The sequence below is a fragment of the Corvus moneduloides genome, chromosome 3 (assembly GCF_009650955.1).
Source record: "Corvus moneduloides isolate bCorMon1 chromosome 3, bCorMon1.pri, whole genome shotgun sequence".
Classification (NCBI taxonomy): Eukaryota; Metazoa; Chordata; class Aves; order Passeriformes; family Corvidae; genus Corvus; species Corvus moneduloides.
Window position 1 is genome coordinate 11,368,067 of NC_045478.1, and position 13,067 is coordinate 11,381,133.

A 13,067-nucleotide genomic window follows, 5' to 3' on the forward strand; every position below is an offset into this window, starting at 1 on the left:
TCCAGCCAGACTCAATGCAACCGTGTTGTATGTTACACAGTTCAAGTGAAAATGTGTAACTTAATAAATTAATATCATTAATAACAAGCACTTTTTATCTCTATACTTCAGTACAGCTCACAATGATGACTAATGTTCTCTATTACTGTGGGGAAAATGGATAAGTGGAGGCAAGGAGGACCTTTCCCCAAATCACACAACAAAGCATTAGGAGAGCCAGGAAAACTGTCCAAAACTCCTGAGCTCTGCAGCTGTTGAGCAGCTCAGCTCCCAGCCATGACTTTGTGTTGACACATAATGGAAGCAAAATCTAATACATAATAAAAAGAAGGTGAGAAAGTGTCAACCTAGAGGAAAAATCAAACCAGGATTTATTTTAGAGTTTCCTCCTGTGTAACGATCTCTGTGTGCTCCATAATCCACTCCAAATAAAGGCAGGGAATGCCTCTGAATGGCACAGAGCCAAAGCATGCTGAGATTTTCTGGAACATGCCACTTCTTTTTGTGAAATCTTCACTACAACCACACAGAAAAGACCCAATCCAATACTCAGCATAGTTACTGGAAAGCTTTTGTGAGTTTTTATGAGTTTGTTATCAAAACGTTAAGAGGCAGCTTATGGGACGCTTACTGATTTTATTCTGAAAAAGTACCAAAAAGTAAAGGATTTTTGCATTTCAGCCTGGACTGAGATAGTTTGACTATCATGACATCTACCTCCCACAAGAACTCAGGGCACAGCTCCCACAGACACAATTGCTTTCTGTTTTATGGTTACCCCATCATTTTCTGAGCTCTTCTTTGGTCCTTCTTTAAGGAAAATGACCTGAAACAGTCCTAAGAAGCAGAGATGTCTACTAAAAACTAAAATTAAGAAATATGAAGGACAGGTATTTTCTGTGACTTCAGTGATCTGAATGGTTTCATTGAGTACCAAGACAATGGTCACAATGTCATAAGTTAGACACAAGGTCTAATTTTGCATAAATAGGGAACTTGCTGTGTCCCACTCTTTTTCCTTTTTCCTGCCCATATTTCTGTTTATAGTGTCTTTTCCATTTGTCAGGTCCCCTGCTCTTATTTCATGTCAGTCTTTTTTCTGTTTTTCCTGTTATCACAACAGTTAAAAGACTACAAATAGAAAAATATCAGGGGGTGGAGCTGGAAGAGGAAGAACTTTTGTCAGGGTGTGAAAAGAAAAAAGAAGCTTCCAAATATATGTCTGTATATATGTATATATACATGTCTACATGTACATAATGTATGTATTTGTAATATATAAATATATTAAAAATACTCATAGTGAGCACATATAAAACTGTTCTGCGCAGCAATTTTCATTTTGGAACAAAATGGTAATTTAATGCAGTCAAATTTAGAAGCAAAAACTTCAACAAGTCACTTGTTTGCTGACTGTAAATAATGTACTTCACCAGTTAATTTCTGGGTAAATCATAGAAAGTGTTGCTCAGACACCAAGGGAGGAAAAGATTTTGTGCATGTCCAAGATTTTGTACAGATTTTTGCTGTGAATAGCAGATGAACACATTCTGATTTCATCTCTATGTTCTTTTATATATTGGGATTCCGCTGAGGTTAGGCAGGGAAGAGGAATGCAAATTATAGCAATAGCTATATCTTTTCTTATATCTTATGAGTAAATATTTAGAGCAACCAAGGCAGGATATGAGAGTATGTAGACGACTGCTCTTGTTGCATGAAAAATCACTGGCTCTTATAAGCTTATGCTCTCGTAAACTGTTACACAAGCAAGAGAAAATTACAGGCTTTTCTATATTAATAGATAATATGGGGTTAATGCCTTGCAGTTGTTGTGCATTCTTTTTATGACCATCGTGCTCCCTGACACTGTTTTAGCTTGGACACACCTATTTATGTCCCAAACACTGCCTGACTGTGGTCGAGGAGAGGCCACCGAGGGCACAGGGGTGGGCAAAGGGTTTCCCCAGGCTAAAGCAAGAGTTGCCACAACACATCTTCAGAGCCAAAGAAGGGGCTGTGGCCCTGTTTGCTCTGCTGTTGGAGATGCAGACAGAGGTTCTGTTTGGAAAACTTGCCACCCATTTCTAGCCACAGGCCCCCGGTTCCCTAAACAAACTCAAATGAAGTGTGCCTCAGTTTTGGCTGAATTGGGAAGCTGTGTAATATCTCTCCATGATCCTGGTGCGATCCACAGCCTGCATAAGTCAGTAGAGTCTCATGGTATGTAGCTGTTCTTGGATTAGTTAGATTTGGACATTTGCACCCACAAGTATGAGAATCCTCACTTAGGAAATTATCTGGCAAAGTAGAGACAATTATAACCGGCAAAAATCAATGAGAACAGTTCTTAGTGTTGTAACACTTTAAAAAGTATCATACAGAGGAATGCAAGGCTACAGGCTGGATACCAGGTTTATTTTTCTATACCCTATGACAATTGGGTGCTCTCATTAAAGTGCTAAGAAAGTCTAGTATTTCAGGTGGCCTCTTCTTAGACAGTAAATTCACAGCAAAAGAAAAAAAAAAGAAGTTTTGCAATCTTTATTTTATTCTGCCTCCTGCAAATTTTAGGAATTTCCTTTTTGTCCATTAATAATGTCACAACATTGAAGGAAAGTGAGATACAAGGCTAACACCAATGAAATATGAACTGGCAAAAAAGGATAAGGCATTTTCTTCTTGACCAGTAGTTTGGATTTCCGTTTCAATAATCTATTCTGCAGTACAAAGGCTAACATCTCAATCTTCATCTCCTTTAGAATTAAATGTTCCCTGCTCATATTTTTGAATCCATTACAGGAACATAGATGCATAAAAGGAGAAAAAAAATTTCCATTTGAAAAAACTCAAACTACCCATGGCATAGAAAATTTTTAAAGTAAGAAATCCAGATAATATGCCACAATTACGTATGGTAGAAAAATGCATTTTTGTGTACAGTAATTTACAACTGATCTAATCTTTCTTTCTGTATTAGAATGTATTTCCACCAGAGTGTGATTTTGGTAGGAGAAACAGACAGTGAGCAAAAAAAATTATGTTAGCTGGGAAGAATGCAGGCTGAAACAGGGTAAACATGGATAAATGTGTTTAAATAACACTAATCCCATCACAGTCAGCCTCCTTTATAATTAGGACAGAAGTCTAGGCTTATTTTTTACAAGAAGCAGCTCAGTAATATCCTTGTAGAGCACTTGGATGATACAGCCTCATTTTAAAGCTTGGAAAGTGAAAAAAAAAAATACATCTCCCAAAAGCTTTTAAAGTCACTTCACCTCCTACTTTACAAGAGGTTTCCCAAGTATTGGCTGCAAAGCTGCCTGCTCGCTGCAGAGGTGGCTGTGGCCATCCTGGACGAGGAGTCAATCGCCACATATAAAATGTGGGCAAGCAGCTGCAGGTCTCACTAACTTCAGCAGACGCAGCAGGTGTTCGACACTTCTGAAAAACAGTGTTGAACACCTCTGTTTACACCCAAGCCAGCAATAAAGGAAGGAAAGGATCCACCACATTTGTTATCCAGAGTCACATTAACCACCAGACAATGATTCTCTCCTTTTTAAGGTTTTGCCTCAATTTGGAAAGAAGAATTTTTTTTTTAGAATTTTTAGACTTTGAAGCTTCCTTCCTACTTGTGGAAGAACATTTAATCTGGGTCTAACCTCAACTGAAACAAATAATACTTCTAAATAAGCAAGCTGGTCAACAAATCCATATCTTTGGGGGTTTTTTTGAGGTCAATATGCCAAAGAATGCAGATGCATAGCCACTTACAATTCCCAGACAGAAGGAAGGCAGTAAGAGAACAAGGACAATTTCTTAGTCCAGCCCTAAGAGAAGGAGCCCAAAACCCTTACTACAATCATTAAAAATGAAGTGTAAATTGGATGTCTAATCGTTATTAAACAATTAGACCATCTTTGGCCAAGCAAACCTGTGGCTAGCACAAGAGATAATATTTTTATCAATTTCTAGTAAGACCAGAATTAGGCTGGTTCTAGTGCTGTTAAAAAATCCTGCCATAAACATTTAAAACCTTCAATGTTCTCAACTCCAAGATGTCCAGACTGGACCCTGCTCATGAAGAAGAAACAGTCAAGTGAGTATCACTGATTTCTTCAGAGCTTTGCATAGTGAACAAGCATCTCTCTGGTGTGTTAGCCTGGCAGGATCAGACTTATCTATTTGCTTTACATCCTCAAATGTCAGGTATTTGATCCTCCAAATAGTGTCAGCCTCCATCGACTGACAAGTGACATCAGGTCTGCAATTCATTTAAAACATCTGATCTCCAAGCAACTGGCTTCCCAGATGAAAAGCCCTACATGTGGAATTTACACCTACCCACCTTTTAAGTAGAGAGTTTATTACCTAGTGGTTTTCAGCTGATATTTAGGAATGTCTTTTTAATACCCCTGTTAACAGAAGTTGAAAGGAGGTTTGACTGTGTGGTTGGTCTTTAATGTCCACTGGCTACTTCAGCCAGAAGGAAAGGGCAAAGCTGGGGGGGGAAGGAGAGCCTAATAAGATTCATTTTGCTCAGAAATGAGAAGTAACAGATATTATCAAAATAATAGAAGCTGTTTCTGCAGGAGAACTCTATCATCACTTAGTGCAGCTTAATTATATCAGCTTTCACTTTTAGTTTTAAAAACTGCTGTCTGCTGTAATGGAGTGGATATATCTCAGTTTTTCATGGGAGATGTGGAGGGTTACCTGTTGCAAATATTTCAAGATCAGCAATGTCTCCTTCCCTATCCAAAAGCATACATTCAAATTTAATAAATTGTGAAGTACAATATATTTTATCCCCAAGTGTTTCTTCTTCTGTCCCATGGACGGTGGGATGAACCATGTGTAACAGTGGTTTCACAGGCCTTATTAAAAAACTGCAATAGCACCTAAGGTTTGTACTCTTGCTTTTCAGATATTAAAATGGGTTTTCATGCATTCATTTTGCAACATGATGAATTTTCCAAAACTAGGTAAATCTTATAAGAAATTCCAATAGCCAGGGAAATTGCATTAAAAGCTCAGTTGTGACTATTTGTAGTCGAGTTGCAGAGCTGAAGCTGGCTGTTTGTGAAGGGAGCTGTTTTTCAGTTGCTTTGATTATACTTCAGCTCAGGCTGTTGCTTTTTGTCCACTGAACCTCCTCATCAGTAACTGCTCATTTCTTCCTCCCCCACATCCTAGCACTGATGTGCTGAATTTCTCTGTGCTGCTGACAGAAGCCATGTTTCATCTCCGTGCTAAATGAAGTTATGCTCTGGGCACAGCCTGCAGTTCAGTTTAATAATTATAAAATGGATCAATAGTCTGGATAAGAGACAACATACAAGTGTTAGATTAAACATTTTATTTAGCACTTACATATTTTACACTCTGAAATAAAATCCTGTGTGTCTGTTTGAGCACCTTTCAGGGCACGTGGTTAGCCAGCGGGTGGGGGCCATTGACTTCAAACTGCAATCACAAATTTCTTGGCAAGTTGCTAAATCTTAATTTTCATCACATTCAATCCCATCAAAAAATACCAAGTCTGTCCTTCAGGCAGAATCTGAAAGGGGTGTTAATTTGGGGATTTTTTTTGCATTTGCTCAGGATGCGTCCATTAATTTTGCCTACTGAATTACACTCAGTCTTAAAACAGTCCCATGAATATATTTGAGTAAAATTGTTCACATTTTTTATAGGTAATGCTGCATATGCAAAGGTTTTCAAATGGTATTGAAATGTGGGTAGTGGTTAATCTCTTGAAGAGCAGAGCTTTCATCAGAGGGACTGGAGAAAATTATCTGGGAGCAGCCTTGGGATGTGCAAAGAAAGCAAAGGCAAATCCCTGTGCTGTGGGGATAATCTCCCTGAGCAGCACAGGCTCAGGGAGATAATCCAGGAGGCAGCTTCTCAGAAGACTGGGGAAGTCTGGTGGGTTGAAACACTGGAGCAAGTCCAGGGAAGGGTCACCAAGCTGGCCAGGGGACCAGCGAATGTGGTGTGTGGGCAGAGGGCAAGGGAGCTGGGTCTGCCCAGGGCAGGCCTTATCACTGCCTGCAACTACCTGATAGGAGGTGAAAAGAAGAGTAACCAAGCTCTTTGCAGGAGTTCACACTGAAAGAAAGAGGCAGCAAACACAATTTCTGAGTCTTAAAATCCTTTGACCTTTCAGTGATGCTCTATAGGTTTCCTGCTGGTGATAGAAGACACAGATATTTTTCCTGCTTGATTAGATTTTTGGACAGTTGTGTTTGGGTTACAAGGTCATAGTGCAGAGGTCTGTGTTCTCTACCACTGAAGACCCTGCTCCTTCTCTCTACCTCATGATCAACTTTTATTTTCCACCTCTTATCAATTTTTCTACCCCTAGCTTGTCCCATCTATCACTAAATATTATTCCTTTTCTTCTTTATCATTTAATTTCTCTCTCTCTCTCTCACTCTCTCTCTTTCTTTAAGGTTTCATCCACTTCATTTTCTGCGTCTCACTCTTTTTGATTCTTCTTGGTATCGGCAGTAGAAAACAATGCCTTTTCTTGACATCCCCTGCTCATATAAATCATACATCTGTATCTACTCAGTTGCATGGATATAGTCAACGTTAGAAGAAGGAAACAATTATCCACTTGAAACAGGTTTTTCAGGCAGTTCTAAGCACAGCTTATCAAGTAGTTATATAATTATAGTATATACTTACAGATAGGGACTCAGTTAAGGTTGTAAATTTGAAAAAAATAATTTACTTTAGGTCATTGCTGTTCAGAAAACTATTATATTATTTTTATTTCTATTTTTAAACACAAAAGAAAGTAAAAAACCTAAACTCCTACCAGGAATACTTATGTATGGGCCATTAAGTCAAACTTACGAATCTATCAGGTCAAACAAAAAGAAAGTAAAATGTAGAACTAGAGGGAAAAAAGGATTACCAATCAAACCCTTAGATTGCCTTCATTTTGAGAGCCCATTTAGCTGTGTGCTGCTGTCCCCATCACTGTGAAGAAACAAAGACATCTGTTTTGCACCCTGCCTGAGTTCCTGCTTAGTTAATGGTAATTGGGATGTGTAAAAGCGGTGCATGCATGAATAAGCAGGTAGATCTCACAACAGCAGGTATGCAAATCCAGGAGGCAGCTGGTCCTGGCTGCAACTCCACTCTCTTAGGATCCAGTTTGCTGCAATTCAGGGAAAACAGTAAAGCACTGTCTGTAGAGACAGCACAATCAGGACAGGAAATCAGGTCACCAGTGTCCCCTTCTAGCCCTGCCACTGACCTGCATGATCACAAAGAGACTCTATCTTCTGCTCTTGCTCCCCCAAATCTCTCCCTTCATCGGATCCAGGCTGTGTCAGGTCAGGGATTACCTCTCTGCAGAGATCTCTATAGTGCCCACCACAGCGGTCAGCTTAAAGACTGTATAAAATGGAGACGGAAATAGCAAGCAATTAAATCTAAATTCTCCAGTTGATACTGCTTAAAACCAGTTGGGCTTCCAGAGAAGTGATTCTCTATAGTAAATAGTGGCAAATGGGTTGTAGCAAAAATAAAAACAAAGAAGAAAAAAAAAAAAAAAAAGGAAAAAAAAAAGAAAAAAAGAGGAAAACGTTGATTTCCCTGACATTGACCTGCCCTGTCAGGCTGGGACGCGCATTCATCAGTCTCTCGGCTCTTATCTGACATTCTGTGATGAGTTGAAAGCAAAGTAACACAGATGGATGGCGTTCTCTTTTGAAGAACAAAATGTACCGGGAACTGAATTTTCAAGTACATTCAGCGTGAAGTTAACTCTTAGATTGAAGGAGCATCTTTTAAAGGAGAGGGAGGAAAAAAAAAATCCCCAGGGACTCAGAAGGGCTATTGGGGCTTCCCTACTGATGTGCATCCAAAGTAAGCTAACATTTACATAGTCCCTGCTGCTTCCAGTGTACTCCAGACAATGGCTAATCAATACTCATTACACAGCTTTAAAAAGACCGAGTATTCTGGGGTGGTGAGCCGCATCCTCCCAAATAAAACCCAGAGCCTGAGGCTATTTGGCCAGACACCTCCATCCTTGGAGTTTTCCTGAGATCGGACTGGCTGTCCTCCTCCAAGGAACCTACCAAGCCTTATATTCTTTCAGAGGAAAACCTCAGTCTGTAGAAATATCATTTGCTAATGGCACAGGAAGGAATTTCATCCAGGGGATTTTTAATTAGTGAACTCAGACTACTTGAGGAATCAAATCTGAGACGAGAATGAAATGAGGCACTGGCTCACACACCTGGAATTCATCATTATGATCCAGCAGAAGAATCAGCAAGTTACATGGAATTTTAAAGAATCATGAGGAATACAATAGCCCTGTTTCAAATACTCAGCTATATTCCTACTGAATCCTTAGACTCCCTATTTATTTTCGGGTCAAATAGTAAATATTAAGAACATATTTTATGTATCCTAGGGTTGTGTGTTTGATTATGCTTGCACATGCTCATGGTGCCAGTAACACCCTGATTTTTTTTTCAAGGCTTCCTCTTTCAACCCAAAGATAGCTCTCTTGACCAGAGAGTTAATTTTTTGGGCGTTTTCAGCAAAACAAAAATATAAATAATATTTAATAAGTGGATCCATGGCTGCCACAGTCTTTTCTCGGGTTTACTTGGCATCAAAATTCTTCAAGTGTCCTGCAGCAAGAAGGTCCTTTCAATAATAAATTCAAACCTATAGAAGAAGCCAATCTTAATAGCTAGTGAGCCATCAGACTGTATTCTTTAAAATTTTCCGTTAGGACTTTCTCTAATTTAAAATAAACTCTAATAAAAGATGTCTCAATGTATTTATTTCTAGTGTTATATAAAGACAACTCAAATTCAGCAATAAAATACTTTTTGGACACAAATAGTTTAATTATTTTTTTCTAGTGTACATCTTCAGAGTGACTCTCAGAGCTGCTTTTGCTCCAAGATCTTCCACCTGGCAAAATGTGCATGTAGGTGTCTGGCCAGGGGCACAAGCGCTGAGGGGAAAAGATCAAAGGCCTATAAATGTGTCAAACTTTCAAATGTAAATCACCTTCCATAACGCTGCTGAGAACAAATCCTTCATTATCACCATTCTGTGAAAGGCTTAAATTAGCCTGAATTAGCTGAAAAGAACAAGAAAAAGAAAGCCATCTATCTTCCTGTGAGTTTTATTACCTTTAGATTTATTTGGCTAATGGTTTGATAGCCCGCTAATCCGAATATCTGCATAACAGATTCTTCAAATTATCCATAAATAAAATATGTGATCACGAAATGTTGCTATTAAAGTGAGATCTGTGACAATAGATTAATAAAAGAGCACTTAAAATAAACCACTCCTTTTCATTGCCAAACTATGAGCTACTGTGATTGATATAATAGCAATTATCAACTGGCTTCTCAACTTGAATCTCATTTAGGGGAATTTTTTAATGTGCACTTCCTAAACTGTGTGTTCTCCAGATAGATGCTGTACCCATCTTTACTTTTGGCTGTCATTCTGCAAACATAATTACTTTCCTAAGAGGTACTATGTCTTGGGGTTTTTTTATGGATAGTTTCAGTGATGTAATAGAATATTTGAACAATCTAATTGACTAGAAGAGCAAGAGTTATAAACCCCAGAGTTTATAAATCGCAATATACTTTATTTATAAGAGAAAATCCTAGCACTGTATTTTCTTAAATGATCATCTGCAGAGAGGCTTTGTTAAGGGAACTTTATTTGGAACTTGAAAGAGGATAGGCTGCTTTCAGAAAGCTCTTGATTGGGTTGGACAAGGTAGTGTCTGAGGGGAGCTGGCTGGGGACCCTGAGCTCTGTAAGTGTTTTCAGAAGGTGTCCTCGTGTGGGTCTGGTGAGACTTCCCAGAAATCTGTGCTGGTAACTTCTATCCTCCACCATCAGCACTTTGTACCTCACTGGCTCTTCTGTTGGTCAGATTTTTAATATATTCCCCCTCTGACACATTCATCCTGCCACAGTCACTTACATGGGTTATATTCCAAGTTATAACAGCAGTTAATCACAGATACAAACTCAGGTCTTTTCCCCAGGGTGAGTAACAAGGTTGTAAGATTTCCATACAAGAGGGCTGTACAAGGTCATATGGACACCCACATGGATTGTGACATATGAATGCAAGACTCACAAGCTGAGAGCAAAATGAATCTGTTTATTGCAGAGTTAAGACAGTACTTATATTAGTGTGAGAATCTCTGTTCAGTCCTTCACATGCAACCCGGTTGCAGGCCTGTAATAAATCCGTCGGCCTGACAGTTTGTGAGTTTCCTCAAGGTTTGCAGGCTTCGAAGAAATGGGATGCCTTTCCTGTTCTTAGATAGTGTGTAATCTACTTTCTTCTGTGCTGCCCAGGAATTTTCTGCAGTGTCAGGCTTGTTTCTTTCTCACAATGGATGAGGACCCTACAGCTTTGAAATCTCCCTGTTCACTGACATCTCAACGCAGTTCCAAGTCTTTGGCTTCTGTGGTGAGAGTAGCCTGGCCATTGAAAAACACTAATGACTGTTGATAGCATTTTTTTCTGAATCTGTAACTTATGGCTTCCCAGCACAAACTGTTTGGTTTTGTAATAGAAAAGAAAAAAAATCCTGCACTTAAATTGCTGTTATCTTACAAGGTAGATATATTATGACAAAGAAGTTTTTGCAAGATACACACCACTATTATTTGAATATAATATTCTTGATGGATTTGTTCAGTTCTCTGTAAAAATTCAAACATTTTCAATGCCAGAGCCACATGCCCATTTTACAGTTATATGCTTCGGCTTATCATCGTTGGGAGAGGAACATTCTGTCTGTAAGACCTCAGTGGTGAGCTGTAGATAACAGAACAAGCAAAGAATTAGTGGCCTTTTAAAAAATTTTTATTAAATATGCTAGGTTATTATACAGAAATCAGTGGATTATTACAAAATAGTTTTCAGTCCACTTTCCAAACCACTAACACCAGAGATTACAATGTGGAAGGTTCTGGAGTAGAAGGTTCTGGATAAAGGTTTGTTTGGTAAATAGAAACTTGGCCTTTGAAGCTGAAAAAGCCCACCACCAACCCCAAATAGAAAATGCCACTGTTCATTCTGCTTGCTTTCATTATTATTTCTCAGAATCTCTGCGTCAAACCACGATAACCTCTTATCTATGTGATTATTGTAGTTTTTTCTTCTGGTATTGCTAAAATGAATATTCTTAAACAGAATAGCAGAACAACATATTCTATGAGTTTTACCATTACCATACCAAAAGCCGTAACAGGTAGCAACTGACTGTAATACTGGGGGAAAATAATAATATGCCATCAACTGAAAACAGTATTTCTTTACAAATAACAAACAAAAATCACGAGGCTACAACTTTTCCTAAATATCTTTCTTGCAAATTCTAAGCAATCTGCAAGAAGATTAGGGATTTTTAGGAATGGAAATGAAGGGACATCCTCTTTGATGATGGCATTTCAGTAGACACCAGAACAAAGGTGTATTTCTGCTTGGAGATGTGTGAGCACAAACCCAACACCTTCCCTTGGACTTGATAGGAAGGACACCTACAAATCTCACACATCTCATGATAAATAATAAATACAGAAACCATGCTGTAAAAGCTCGTATTTTTCAGGTTAAAAGGCAATAGAAAAGCAGGAGTAGATGTTGGGCTGTGCATGCTGCACTTAAAATTGTTGTAGGAGCCATACACAGGGAGGACAACAGTTTGGCTGGGTTTGTACAAAGGCAGAGTTGCTGATCTGCATGCCTTAGGCTTTCCCAGGGAGTTGTACCAAATCTGGCAACACAAGTGCTCGGGAATTCAGGATTCATATATGCCCTATGCCACCCCACTGTAGTATTTCCTGCTCTTCTGCTGTATTTCCTAAACTTCTCTGCAATATCAGCATCACCTTTCTCAGTTTTTTGAGAAGGCAACACTTTTACATACTCACGTACCCCTCCTGCACCCACCGTATTGTTTGGTGTGACTGACAGCCAAAGACAACCCACATCACAGCTCAGGGAAGCCCATGTGAGCTGGCTGCCCAGCAGACTGTTAGCAGAGCCACTGCCAATTTCTTTCCATCAGGAAGGCATGGCACTAATTAGCAGAAATCAGACTATATTCCACATTTCTAACTGGCAGGTCTGATTTGGCAAAGAAGCCATTCAATAATTAGAAAAACTAGCAGTACATTAGTCTGGAGATATAGTCCTATACAGCCCCTATACCTATACAGTAGGTATGCATGTGGCTGTCACTCTTGAAGCCCTTTGTTCCATTAAACCCCAGGTTTTGGGGATTCTGAGACCAAGTTCAGGGCTCTTTCCCACACAGATGTAGATCAAGCAGCAAATTTAACTCTCTAGTGCAGAAGGTTCAAAGAAAATGTTTACAGCTCATTGCAGTGGGCTGAGAGACAGAGAGGCTTAAAGGCTAAAGCTGCTCTGGGACCTGGCATTTCTGCTGGACTAGAAGACAGCCTGAACTCATCCTCAAACAGGGCCAAAAATTTCATGTTCTTGCAGCAGATAAAACTGGGACTGTTTCTAGGGTTGGGCTTATCCTGTCTGTCTGTTATTATGTGGTGTCACTGCCAGGCCAACACTGGGACGTTGGGATGGGGGAAGAAGCCAGCATGTAAGAGTTCATCTAGTTTGCCCAGGAAATTATCCAACCAGACCACACTCACAGTTCCTTCTACCATGTGCCAAAGAACACCCAAAATTTACCACAGATCCAACCTTTGTTAAAAATATTTGGTGGGACAGCTAACTGGGCTTCAAGCTTGGCTGCAGAGGTGCTCTAGCAGAGCAAATTGCAGTTTAAAATAAGATATTAAAATAACAAATACTAATGTAGATTTATTTCTACACTATGTTAGCATTAAAAATATTCCTGATTAACAACTTCTCCTTAATTGATTTTTATTCAGGCAGGTAATGAAAATTAAATATCCATTAGGTATTTTAGTAGGGGTAGCTGTTTTTAATGAACAAGATTTTCAAAGGTAGGTCCCTTTCTTCAGTTATGCTCAGTCTCTGAGGTGACAAAA